Genomic DNA, 7,500 nt, shown 5'->3' with positions numbered 1-7,500 from the left:
AAAGAAGGTAAAATTGCCAATGGATTTCTGGAAGTACTTGAAGCAGGAAACTCCCATAACAAACCCACAGTTATTCAGGATTAGGGGGGGAAAAAAAAAAAGAGAAAAAATCTGTAGAATTATTTATGGCATTTTTCACAGACATCAGACAATACCCAAGCTAGGACATCTCCCCAGGTCTAAAGTCAATCTCCAATAGAAAGAAACAAAGTTTTGTCAGTGCATTTTCCTATCATTGACTTTCCCTCACCCATGTGAAGTCCAGTGACCATCAAACATCCAGCCATTACCCGCTGTAGGAAATAAGGCTGGGTGAGAACTATGAAATCACCCCCCACATTTCTTGATACCTTCAGCTACTCTCAACAATTACTTGTTTCCAACAGAACAGAGCCCAGCTTAAGTTCGCTTTTCAGTTACCCACGATAGATACATATATAGCTTAATAACCCTGTTTGGATTAGCTAAAGGAAGCTTGCTGCCCACCAGCATCTCGTGAACCGCAGAAGAACTGCACAAACATAAAGAGGAAATCCTAATCAAATTTGGATTGGTAAAGAGCATTCCTGACAATCCACACAATACCAAGACCAATTCAATTTTATTGGTTGTTATTCAAAAGAAAGGGCACTCACATCTATCCTTTGTGTATTAATAACCTCACTCAAACTAAAGGATTGTGATTTTTTTTTGGATTGGGGTTTTTGATAGGTCTTGTTGTTTGCTTTATAACTAAACTGAATGTTCTGCGCAGCCACAGCTCCGGGAAGCAAACCAAGCGTTTGTTTAAGATTTTCAGTAGTGAAATCACCTTTTAAGTGAGAGCACCATGTTCTTACATACTGTCAAATTAACTTCTTCCAGTGCACGCATGTCACGGTAAAATGAATTTATCCTAAAAGTGAGGCTGGACTTTTGCTTTTTAGTAACTCCTTCAGCTTTTGGATGAATTTTTGTTCTGATATTCTTTAATTATCTTTTTTTAGAAACTTTTGCAAAGTGCAGTGGGAGTTTTACATGGAAGTCCTTGTTTGTATTCCTACTTTCTAAAAGCCTCCTTAAACACTGCTGGAGGATTAGGCCAGGTTTCTTTATTTCCTTTCCTACTATTTCTTTATCATTAAGGCCAAGGAGTTTTTAGTGAGCAGAATCCCGCTAATCGCTTGCCCCAGCCCCCATGGCTTTGTTTCTGTCAAAATAGCTCCTTTCAGCGGCAGCGCGGAGCGAGCTGTCTGGGCAAATGAACTGCTCTTTCTCACCAGATGTGTAACCGTGTTTCGTCTTTCACGAGAGACAAGCTGGAGCCGACTCCTTCCGCTAGCTGGGCCTATGCTACATGTCTTACAACAACACAAATGTAAGCCCCTTCCTTTCCACACATGTTAAACTCATTTCCTAGTGAATTATTGGGAAAACACAACACTGTCCTTACCACTGCGTTCAGATGCTGCAGTTTACTCTCCGCACTTCTGGCACCGCCGCCATGCGATGATGGGCTCTGTATAATTTTCTGGCTGTGAAACTTTTGCTGAAAGTACCTCAGATTTTTTTTTTTTCCTTTTTTTTCCTTTTTTTTTTTTTTTTTTGTTGTAATTTACCTCCAGCCTCGATGTACCAGAATCTCCAAACCCTGCGGAACACATACCTTCCCTTTCTACCTAACAAATGCTATTTACACTCTGGATTTTTTCCATCTTTGAGAAATAAGGAGAGTTTGTTCAATAACAAAGTAAAACCTAGAACTGAGCCAGCCATATTCTGTTTCAACTGAGCTGATATACCAAGGAACTAGCGAGTTTTCTTCGGCTTAAAAGGTTAACGAACCAAAACAGTTAACAGAAAAGTCAAATCACTGAATCTCGTAAAATCCAGAGTACCCCTCAGCCTGTAAAATTCCCCAGCTTCAGATTTTTTTCGAAAGCGCAGTTACATCTTTATTTTAATAGGGTATTAATAATGCCAGTATAACGTCGTATTATATACAGTTTTGACCGCAAACATTTTTGCGAGATTTGCTGTTAAGATAAACAAACAAGAGGAGCTTGTCCGCTGGCAGCTTGACCCGAGTGAATGGGTTTCATTTTCCTGAAGCACGAGCTGTGGCAGGGCTGCCAAGCGCAGGTTGAGCTCCCGCGTCCCCTTCCCCTTGCCCCACGTGTCAATCACCCCCTGGCATCCCCGGTGACAATTTCCATCCTCCCAGCCTGGAATTTCCACCTCCTCCAGCCCGGCAAAGCACTCCCCCGGCCCTACGAGTAACCCAACACTGCTGCGCCAGGGCTGGTCCTACCCCCGGCCCCCCGAAATATCCGTACGTTAGAAATGGAGTCTTATTAAACCCATTTCTACCACTTTGTGTTTCACAGGTTGTTTTTTTTAATTATCTGCTGTCTGAGAGCAATTATTTACTTCCTGGAAGCTCACGTACCAGAACTCTGAGTTTGAAAGATTTTTCCATAACCTAATCCAATTCATCAAAGGCATCCTAACAAAATTACAGGCTCTGGCAGTATCTTTGCTTTTCACCTGATAAGGCTGCAACAGAAGCCCGGGATGGTTTGTATCAGGGTACCTCCTGTAGTATAGTTTTTGACAGCTTTGCTTAAATCCCTTCCCCCTCTTTTCCTTTCTCACAAAAGCACACGATTTTATTATTCCCTCCCACTATAGCCGTGCAATGCTTTGGGCTTCAGACAAATAATCAAGTATTATACAGGGGAAAAAGTGGTGTAGGAGTCTCATCTAGCACATTTGGGATTTACTTGAGAACAATGGTCTTGAAGCTGTATGTGAGCACACTCCTCCACTAGCAACCCAGGTATTGCCACAGTTTCATTAACTGCAGGTTGTGCACCGATTAAGAGTAGTGATTAAGAGGGAACGATGTAAATGCTGTGACTTAGATGAACCAAAGAAAAGAAAGAAAAAGAGAGAAGGAAGCACGAACAAAGTCCTGTTTCTGCGGTGTCAGTGATCTCAGTGTTGCTGAATTACATGGATTACTTTACTTTGCCATTTTCTTTTCTGTGCATACGTATGTTTGAAAAACCAACGTGCACTCTGCGCTGTTTCCTCTCCTTCCCTGGCACTGGCGGTTTGCTTTTTAACAGGAGAGAGGTGTTCATACCTGCGCACGTCAAACACCAATCTGACTACCCCCGTCTGCAAATGTATCCCTTGCAGCTATACCCATTAATCCACAATATACCACATTCTTAAGGAAAAAAAAAATCGATGTCGGGATTCTGATAGAAATTTTTTAAGAACTGGTCACCCAGGAAAGTCGTAATTTTTTAATATACTCTGAACTTGGTAGCACCAACAGGACAATGAAAGCAAAAGAACAGCCGAGCTATTTTAAGGTCTATTCTCCCAGTAGTTGGGTGCACATCTTAAAGAAAAATAAGAATTTAAAAAAATGACACCAAACTGGTCTGTTTTCATTGCATTATGCAGATGAAACGACAAGTTGTCATTTAAGAAGTTAATAAACAGTCACCATTTTGCAGGTTATCCAAATGCTACTGAATAGAAAACCTTGGATCCCTAAATGATGTGTAATTAAAATTATTTAAAAAATCCTCCTTGACAGGCCAGGGCTTAGCCAAAATGTAAATGACATTAAAGAAGACAATGAATTTAATTTTATTTAATGTCCCTTTTTGCAGATCCTCATTTACATAGCATTTTTAACAAAAGCGTTGACCTTATAAATGCTGGCATTTGTACAGCTTCTGCAGAGTTGGATTTAATCATGCTTTCGCAAAGCCATAAGGGAAAAAGCTTTAAGTTCTCTGGTTGGATATGGAGTAGGAATAAAAACATTGGGACTGGTCAAATGTTTATCCTCCTTGCTTCTGAAAACAACCTGACAAGAAGATGTAAAGGTCTAGGGAATAACCCATTGCTGTTTGTAAGGCTTGGTAATAATCATACATAATCGTTTGGAAATATAGCTAATAAAAAATATAATGAGTGTTCAGCAAAATCGGCATTAGGCCCAAATTACATGATATTAATACTTGAACAGGTGCAGAAAGGCGCTTTAAATGAGGTAAATGAATAAAATGTCCCAGAGCACAACTGTGTGCACTGACAAAAAGTCAATCACATGAATAATTCAGCGGCCGGGACTGCCAGCAAAGGTCAGCGGCTCTCACCTTTGTGACGGGAAGTGAAAGGAAACGCTGCTGACGAAAAAAAACCCCCATCGCCCTCCAGCCGCTGCTCCGCAACCCCGCCGAAGGTGTAAACTTGGAGTAGGAAAGAATTAAAGCTCAGCACCGGGAAGCCAGCGTAAAAAAAAAAAAAAAACACCCAAACAAAAACAAAACAAACCCCAGCGTGAACAGTCAACTCGTTTAGGGAAAATAATCTGAAATTACAGCCAGGGAAAGGTTAAAGGGGGTGGCTACCAGCAGTGTCAATTATCTACAAAATCTGAGGTCAGTCGAAAAGTATTTTAAGAGCCTACGGGATTGAAATTTTGTAACAGCTGTTAAATATGACAAAACTTTTTATTCCCCCAAACTAAAGCTATTCCAAACTCCGTATGAAAGAAATGGGATAAACAGATGTCTGGCTTCCATACAGGAAAGTAGGACACACTTGGAATGATAAGTCTCCTAAACTCTATAGAATAATGCCAGATTTATTGGGGAGGGGGGTATTTACTACCCACAGAGATGCCAGCTAGCAGTAGGACTGTGATGGTACCATCTGGAAACCCGCTGCAGAGCACGCGATCGGTGATGCACTGCGAGCACATCCAGACCTGCCACCGCTCCACGAGTGAGCTGCCACTCCGTGTTTTGATAGGGATGTAATCCTGCCGCCCCGGCTGCCCCGCCATCGCTCCTTGCAGTTTTCAACAGTTGGACGCCCAGCTTTTGGGTACATTCGAGCCCAGCAAGGAAAGGAAAAGTCGAGAGGATGGATCTTAGCAGGAATTTCCATACCTTCTAATGAAATGTATGATGGTGGCACCGAGGAATTATTTTAGCACAGAGTGTGGTTTTGGTTTAGCAGTTACAGCGGCATCCTGTAATCATTTACAGCCCTTGGAATGTATGGGTGAAATAGGAGAGATTTATCTGTTCATAGTTGTGATATGTAGACAATGGGTGTTCCTAATGAGGAACATCTGCTTTTGTGTTTTCCCAGAAAACATTATTCCACTATGAAAATGATACTCCCATCCTTTTCAGCAACACCGCAAAGAAAATATGGGCCTTTTCCTTTCTTTTATTTGCTTTTCTTTGGGTCAATCTAATTTCCCAGGGACACTTTTTCTGTGGCATCTTTTTACTGACTGCGCTGCAATTTATGGTGGGTTTGTTCTTTAATACGTGAGTTACTGTGCTGTATGAATAGCCCCGATATGCCAGAAGATACTTAAATGTATACAGTAATAAAAGTGTATACACTCAGCCATGCTTCGTGAGAAACATCCAGTCGACGTAAATAAAAATTCTCACTGAATTAAAAGGTCGCAGAGGCATGCGACACAGAAAACTCCTTCCAAGGCCTCTGGTTTTCTTTTTACATTTAAAGCCCACTGCAGGATGCAAAGGTATAATTACATAAATTTATTTAAAATATCTTAATGGGTAACAAGTTATTATTCCTGAGGTGCATAAGGGGTTTTTTTTCTTCTTTTTATTTTTTTTCCCCAGCGCGATAAACAATTCAGACTATCACAGAGACTCCTAGTGTGGGCTGGAACAAATGGGTGGCCATAGATCTCAATTCAGGATTGAATTATTGGTTCATATCCTGAGGACAAATATGCCTTATCTGGTCAAAAGCTGCTAAATGTATCCAAAGGACAAAAGGATCTAGTGAAGCATATTGTATATAATTCTTTTTTTAAGCCAACTAGCCAAACGGTAACACTTCTTATGGGAAACTGTAGACTGACCCACAAATTTGATGGGGAAATGTTGTTCTGGGATGCTCAAGAGGAAACACAAACCCGAAATTCAACACCGACAACAAATTTACGTAACGAACTATTAACACGCGGATCAAGCAAGCATAAATATTGGGGATGTAAAATACACGTCAGTTGTTTCAGAGGACTCTTGCTCTTACAGAGCTTTTTCACGTCCGTGCTTTCCTTCTACATTTGCTGCAATTTGCTCGTAGCAAACATTACATTCGACAGTTTTTCCAAAGCACATCTTGAGAGGAAGAGTGTTGCACCGACCTCCTTGCTGAGCCGTATGCAGTATGCAACCAAATTCTCCCAGTATTTTGACATGATAAGTGACAACTCTCTTTAGAAGGCTAAAACACATGCCATCCTCATAAAAACCAAATCTTGGAAATTCCTAATGTAGAAGGTGATTAAAATTCCTATAAAATTGTCATATCTTTAAATTTAGAAGCACAGCAGATTTTTCATCAATAATTAAGATCTCTAAAGCATTTATGCTAGGCATAAATGGAGTTTCAATCTTCCTTATTCAAATAAACATGATAAACCCATTAACCAAATGTTTTCTGATTTTTTATATCTTCTCATGCCTCTGGAATACCAAATCATAACATACTTCCGATAGTTTGGGGAAGGTATAAAAGCGCTCATATTGTATAGCTTGTTTCAATTTTGCCAGGACCACCCTTCACAGAACGGATATAATTTACCTCACAGCAATTCCAGGACATTATTAGGTATGTATCATTATAATCCCTAATCGTTGAAAAATGTTATGTGTGCTGCGTTTCATTGTGCGTACGGACTATAAACATAAACTACTTGTGTATTTTTCAGCGTACATTCAATAGGCACGAAATGATCACCCTGACCATAGCTCTGAATTAAAGTCCGACCGAGCACATAATAGCAAAATATTATTCTAATTTTCATTCCCCGTTAATTTTCATCGCGTTCTGGCGTAGTCACACTTTAATGCAATTCACCATTTACATCTGCAAAAGTCACACATATCTTGAAAACTCTGAACAATGAACATGCCCATAATCCAATAATAAAAACTGTAACACGCTGTCTTGCATTTACTACGCCGCCAAGATTCCTCCACTTCCAAATATTTTTTAGCCAATAAAGCAGAAATAAATTCAGCTCGCAAGGCAACAATCCAGCGCTATATGATTTCCATAGCTAAAACACTAAAGACAAATATAATTATATTGATTTTTTGTACTTCGAGTTCTATAAAGTGGTGAACTTGTTCTCAATTGCCTGACACAATCCCAGAGTGATGGCAACAACTGGTCAGCCCTATTTGATTACTAATAAGAGAGATGTCCCTTCTGTCAGATACCTCACATTCTCCACTAAGCAAACAGCTATTTCAGCTAGTTAAACATTAGCATTGCTCTCCACTGGTGGTGCATATTTCTTTAGGCTTAACTCGGGGAGTTTTCCAGGTTTAATTTTTCAGTCACTGGACAGCAAAGTTCATGATCAAAAGATAACTTTGTACTGCAAGCTACTGAAATACAAGCCTTCTCCAAACCAGACTAACCCTCTTC

General features: G+C 40.2%; 1 protein-coding gene across 1 annotated transcript in view; it reads right to left on the bottom strand.

Moving 5' to 3' along the window:
* The window catches only part of EBF3 (early B-cell factor 3), a 149,539-nt gene that overhangs the window by 107,358 nt on the left and 34,681 nt on the right, over positions 1-7,500 (bottom strand). The window lies entirely within an intron of this gene.

The sequence above is a fragment of the Pygoscelis adeliae genome, unplaced genomic scaffold (genome assembly GCF_000699105.1).
Source record: "Pygoscelis adeliae isolate BGI_AS28 unplaced genomic scaffold, ASM69910v1 Scaffold4, whole genome shotgun sequence".
Classification (NCBI taxonomy): Eukaryota; Metazoa; Chordata; class Aves; order Sphenisciformes; family Spheniscidae; genus Pygoscelis; species Pygoscelis adeliae.
This window is presented reverse-complemented; position numbering and strand designations above follow the sequence as displayed.